A 7,015-nucleotide genomic window follows, 5' to 3' on the forward strand; every position below is an offset into this window, starting at 1 on the left:
CATATGCATAAAAGACGGATGTCACTAGGATGGTCCATGTACCGTCGTTTTCTTTTTCTCACACACATTGACTTGTATTGGTGAGTCTCGTCCAATTTACACATCCGGTTTTCTCATTGTGAATTTGGATGAGAGAAAAAATTGCAGATCTGATTAACATAGGTCCGAGATTTTCTCTGTTTGCACTCGTCCGATCTATACGCTCGTGTGAGCGAGGCCGGTAGACCAGCGATCTATACGCTCGTGTGAGCGAGGCCGGTAGACCAGCGATCTATACGCTCGTGTGAGCGAGGCCGGTAGACCAGCGATCTATACGCTCGTGTGAGCGAGGCCGGTAGACCAGCGATCTATACGCTCGTGTGAGCGAGGCCGGTAGACCAGCGACACTTTTTACCTGATCCCCACATAGCAGGTGCAGAAGAAGAACTTCGTGCACATCCGAAATGTGTGTGGTGACAGCAGTGTCAGTGCGGAGCGGGCATTGTACTGTCTGCTGCTGCAGCTTCCTGCTTCACCATAACCCGGCCCACACTGGTGAGTGTGTCTTTTGTGTGTGGAGGGTGTGCAGTGTGAGGCGTGCCTGTCACACGGATTGTCAGGGGAAGACTCAGTGATTAGGAAGGAGACAAACAAACACAAGCAGGGGAAGTGGCACAGATGATTGTGAGGAGCAGGCTTCACTTGCTCTAGGAATATTTTGGAAGAAGGCTGAAACTTCCCGAGACGCCCTATACACAACTCAGGATTCACGAGAAGGATCCTGTGACCCTCAAGACATTCTGCCCTATGTTATCTCAGCAGCTTGGAAGACGTAAGTGATCCAATGTAAGGAGCTCAGCGGAGAGGCCGCCAGATGTGACCCCTGCCCGAAAAATGGGGAGATCCAAACACGACCAAGACCAGTGCTAGAGGTAGGTCACAATGGGATCCTTATGAGATCACAGCCACGAGACTAGATTATGAATCTGGATAAAATCACGGCTTCTCTGTGGTATATACTATATACCCACATGATCCGGGCAGGGTCACGCGAATTACATAATCAAGGTGTATGTATATATATAAAAATAATAATTTTATTCATTTATATAGCGCTATTAATTCCACAGCGCTTTACATACATTGACAACACTGTCCCCATTTGGGCTCACAATCTAGAGTCCCTATCAGTATGTCTTTGGAGTATATATATATATATTCCCATATGATCTGGACAGAGTCACGTAAATTGCATGTTCAGGGTGTATGTGTATATATATATATATATATATATATATATATATATAACACCAGGCTGTAGGGTTTTTGGAAAGGATCCCAGTCGTTGGTATAGTGATGATATCCAGTTTGGAAAAGCTGTGTAGGGGAAAAACGAAAGTGATGGGTCTGTACTTTGAGGCGCATTCCACAGAATCCTCACCCAAAAAGCTGCAAAAAAAGGTAGGGGAAAAAATAGTTCAAAATTGTCTATAAAAAAAGCCTTAAAAAAACAAACAAACAAAAAAGTAATTCCTAAGTGGGATTCTCTTCAAAACCGGATCGGAATCTGTTGCCTCTAAAAACTCCCGTGTGAACATATCCTTAGGGTCTAGTGACCACCAGACGCATCCTTAGGGTCTAGTGACCACCGGACGTATCCTTAGGGTCTAGTGACCACCGGACGTATCCTTAGGGTCTAGTGACCACCGGACGTATCCTTAGGGTCTAGTGACCACCGGACGTATCCTTAGGGTCTAGTGACCACCGGACATATCCTTAGGGTCTAGTGACCACCGGACGTATCCTTAGGGTCTAGTGACCACCGGACATATCCTTAGGTTCTAGTGCCCACCGGACGTATCGTTAGGGTCTAGTGACCACCGGACGTATCCTTAGGGTCTAGTGACCACCGGACGTATCCTTAGGGTCTAGTGACCACTGGACGTATCCTTAGGTTCTAGTGCCCACTGGACGTATCCTTAGGTTCTAGTGCCCACTGGACGTATCCTTAGGTTCTAGTGCCCACTGGACGTATCCTTAGGGTCTAGTGACCACCTGACATATCCTTAGGGTCTATTGACCACCGGACATATCCTTAGGGTCTAGTGACCACCGGACGTATCCTTAGGTTCTAGTGACCACTGGACGTATCCTTAGGGTCTAGTGACCACTGGACGTATCCTTAGGGTCTAGTGACCACCAGACGTATCCTTAGGGTCTAGTGACCACCGGACATATCCTTAGGGTCTAGTGACCACCGGACATATCCTTAGGGTCTAGTGACCACCAGGCAGAGTAGTATCAGATCCAGAAATACTTATGTTCAGTAATAATTACTTGTCACAGGATGAATCTGTAGGTTGTGGAATAAGGTTTATGACAACCTTGGAAATATTGGTCCTCGAGAAGGTTCAGACCCGTCATTAGATATAAAAAAACATGGTGCCCCAAAAAATCTGTAGGTCGGCGGTCTCTAAAGTATCCAGACTACCCTGTGTCCAGACTACCCTGTGTCCAGACTACCCTGTGTCCAGACTACCCTGTGTCCAGACTACCCTGTGTCCAGACTACCCTGTGCCAGACTACCCTGTGTCCAGACTACCCTGTGTCCTGTATCTAGAGTTTGCCTCACAAACGCTAGATAGCCACTGCAAGGGATCAGGATCACAGCTGAGGCTCGTGCAGACCACCGTATTGTCGGATCGAGTGAAAGCAATGTTATTCAATGGGGGCAGAGCAGATGACCGATTTTATTCACTTCACTGACCAAATCTCTGGTTGAAAAAAAAAAAAAATTACTGCGTGCTCGATTTTCCTTTGGCAATCGGATGAGACTCAACCATTTAAATCTATGGGTGCGCGAAAAAAATCGGATATAACAGTATAGCGTTATGGATACACTGCAATTGTGTAACATGGGAAACTGTAAATGGTTAATAGCTGCTGTTGTAAAGAAAAAGGATTGTATACAGATGACAAGTGAGAAAAAAATTGTCCCACTTTTCCGGATGGAAATCGGACCTTTTTTTTTATATACACTTGAAAGGAACCTACCCATAGGGTTCTTTTGCCATTGGGTCTGATGTTGGACCACAATGCACGGACTGTTCACGGCTCCCCCAAATCCAACATGGCGGCTGCATAGAAATATATGAAGCTGTAACGCTTGGGTCACGAGAATCGCGGACAGTCCATGCATTGTGGAACGATATCAGACCGAATGGCAAAAGAGCCCTCAGGGTTAATATATAATATTATATGTAGATTGATGATAGATAATATGTATAAAATATCTATCTAACTATCCATTTATCCTCTATCCCTCTATCTATCCCTCTATCCATCCCTCTATCCATCCCTCTATCCATCCATCCCTCTATCTATCCCTCTATCCCTCTATCTATCTATCCCTCTATCTATCTATCCCTCTATCTATCTATCCCTCTATCTATCTATCCCTCTATCTATCTATCCCTCTATCTATCCCTCTATCTATCTATCCCTCTATCTATCCCTCTATCTATCCCTCTATCTATCTATCTATCCCTCTAGCTATCTATCTATCTATCCCTCTATCTATCTATCTATCCCTCTATCTATCCCTCTATCTATCCCTCTATCTATCTATCTATCTATCTATCTATCCCTCTAGCTATCTATCTATCTATCTATCCCTCTATCTATCTATCTATCCCTCTATCTATCCCTCTATCTATCTATCTATCTATCTATCTATCCCTCTATCTATCTATCTATCTATCCCTCTATCTATCCCTCTATCTATCTATCCCTCTATCTATCCCTCTATCTATCTATCTATCTATCTATCTATCCCTCTATCGATCTATCCCTCTATCTATCTATCTATCTATCCCTCTATCTATCTATCCCTCTATTATCTATCCCTCTATCTATCTATCTATCTATCTATCTATCTATCTATCTAACCCTCTATCTATCTATCCCTCTATCTATCTATCCCTCTATCGATCTATCCCTTTATCTATCTATCTATCCCTCTATCTATCTATCCCTCTATCTATCTATCTATCCCTCTATCTATCTATCCCTCTATCGATCTATCTATCCCTCTATCTATCTATCCCTCTATCGATCTATCCCTCTATCTATCTATCTATCTATCTATCTATCTATCTATCTATCTATCTATCTATCTATCCCTCTATCCCTCTATCCCTCTATCCCTCTATCCCTCTATCGATCTATCCCTCTATCTATCTATCCCTCTATCTATCTATCTATCTATCTATCTATCTATCTATCTAACCCTCTATCTATCTATCCCTCTATCTATCTATCCCTCTATCGATCTATCCCTTTATCTATCTATCTATCCCTCTATCTATCTATCCCTCTATCTATCTATCTATCCCTCTATCTATCTATCCCTCTATCGATCTATCTATCCCTCTATCTATCTATCCCTCTATCGATCTATCCCTCTATCTATCTATCTATCTATCTATCTATCTATCCCTCTATCCCTCTATCCCTCTATCGATCTATCCCTCTATCTATCTATCCCTCTATCTATCTATCTATCTATCTATCTATCTATCTATCTATCCCTCTATCTATCTATCCCTCTATCTATCTATCTATCCCTCTATCTATCTATCCCTCTATCGATCTATCCCTCTATCTATCTATCCCTCTATCTATCTATCTATCCCTCTATCTATCCCTCTATCTATCCCTCTATCGATCTATCCCTCTATCTATCTATCTATCTATCTATCTATCTATCCCTCTATCTATCTATCCCTCTATCTATCCCTCTATCTATCTATCTATCTATCTATCTATCCCTCTATCTATCTATCCCTCTATCTATCTATCCCTCTATCTATCTATCTATCCGTCTATCTATCTATCCCTCTATCTATCTATCTATCTATCTATCTATCCCTCTATCTATCTATCTATCTATCTATCTATCCCTCTATCCCTCTATCTATCTATCTATCTATCTATCTATCTATCTATCTATCCCTCTATCTATCTATCCCTCTATCTATCTATCCCTCTATCTATCTATCTATCTATCTATCCCTCTATCTATCTATCCCTCTATCTATCTATCTATCTATCTATCTATCTATCCCTCTATCTATCCCTCTATCTATCTATCCCTCTATCTATCTATCTATCTATCTATCTATCTATCTATCCCTCTATCTATCTATCTATCCCTCTATCTATCTATCTATCCCTCTATCTATCTATCCCTCTATCTATCTATCTATCCCTCTATCTATCCCTCTATCTATCTATCTATCCCTCTATCTATCTATCTATCCCTCTATCTATCTATCTATCCCTCTATCTATCTATCTATCTATCTATCCCTCTATCTATCCCTCTATCTATCTATCTATCTATCTATCTATCCCTCTATCTATCTATCTATCCCTCTATCTATCTATCCCTCTATCTATCTATCTATCTATCTATCCCTCTATCTATCTATCCCTCTATCTATCTATCCCTCTATCTATCTATCTATCTATCTATCTATCTATCTATCTATCCCTTTATCTATCTATCCCTCTATCTATCTATCCCTCTATCTATCTATCTATCTATCTATCCCTCTATCTATCTATCCCTCTATCTATCTATCTATCTATCTATCTATCTATCTATCTATCTATCTATCCCTCTATCTATCTATCCCTCTATCTATCTATCTATCTATCTATCCCTCTATCTATCTATCCCTCTATCTATCTATCCCTCTATCTATCTATCTATCTATCTATCTATCCCTCTATCTATCTATCCCTCTATCTATCTATCTATCTATCTATCCCTCTATCTATCTATCCCTCTATCTATCTATCCCTCTATCTATCCATCTATCTATCTATCCCTCTATCTATCCCTCTATCTATCTATCCCTCTATCTATCTATCTATCTATCTATCCCTCTATCTATCTATCCCTCTATCTATCTATCTATCTATCTATCTATCTATCTATCCCTCTATCTATCTATCCCTCTATCTATCTATCCCTCTATCTATCTATCTATCTATCTATCTATCTATCTATCTATCCCTCTATCTATCCCTCTGTCTATCTATCTATCTATCCCTCTATCTATCTATCCCTCTATCTATCTATCCCTCTATCTATCTATCCCTCTATCTATCTATCCCTCTATCTATCTATCCCTCTATCTATCTATCTATCTATCTATCCCTCTATCTATCTATCCCTCTATCTATCTATCCCTCTATCTATCTATCCCTCTATCTATCTATCTATCTATCTATCCCTCTATCTATCTATCTATCTATCCCTCTATCTATCTATCCCTCTATCTATCTATCCCTCTATCTATCTATCCCTCTATCTATCTATCTATCTATCTATCTATCTATCCCTCTATCTATCTATCTATCTATCTATCTATCTATCTATCTATCTATCTATTTATCCCTCTATCTATCTATCCCTCTATCTATCTATCCCTCTATCTATCTATCTATCTATCTATCTATCTATCTATCCCTCTATCTATCTATCCCTCTATCTATCTATCTATCTATCCCTCTATCTATCTATCCCTCTATCTATCTATCTATCTATCTATCTATCTATCCCTCTATCTATCTATCCCTCTATCTATCTATCCCTCTATCTATCTATCTATCTATCTATCTATCTATCTATCCCTCTATCTATCTATCCCTCTGTCTATCTATCTATCTATCTATCTATCTATCCCTCTATCTATCTATCTATCTATCTATCTATCTATCTATCTATCTATCCCTCTATCTATCTATCCCTCTATCTATCTATCCCTCTATCTATCTATCCCTCTATCTATCCCTCTATCTATCTATCCCTCTATCTATCTATCCCTCTATCTATCTATCTATCTATCTATCCCTCTATCTATCTATCCCTCTATCTATCTATCCCTCTATCGATCTATCCCTCTATCGATCTATCCCTCTATCTATCTATCTATCTATCTATCTATCTATCTATCTATCTATCTATC

General features: G+C 40.2%; 1 protein-coding gene across 1 annotated transcript in view; it reads left to right on the forward strand.

The window, feature by feature from the left end:
• The first annotated feature begins 585 nt into the window (after positions 1-585).
• PLEKHA2 (pleckstrin homology domain containing A2) overlaps positions 586-7,015 on the forward strand; it is a 119,663-nt gene continuing 113,233 nt past the window's right edge. The window contains exon 1 of the mRNA XM_075343018.1: positions 586-911. The gene's annotated coding sequence lies outside the window, so the exon portion shown is untranslated. The remainder of the gene's footprint in view (positions 912-7,015) is intronic.

The sequence above is a fragment of the Anomaloglossus baeobatrachus genome, chromosome 4 (assembly GCF_048569485.1).
Source record: "Anomaloglossus baeobatrachus isolate aAnoBae1 chromosome 4, aAnoBae1.hap1, whole genome shotgun sequence".
In the NCBI taxonomy this organism is placed as follows: Eukaryota; Metazoa; Chordata; class Amphibia; order Anura; family Aromobatidae; genus Anomaloglossus; species Anomaloglossus baeobatrachus.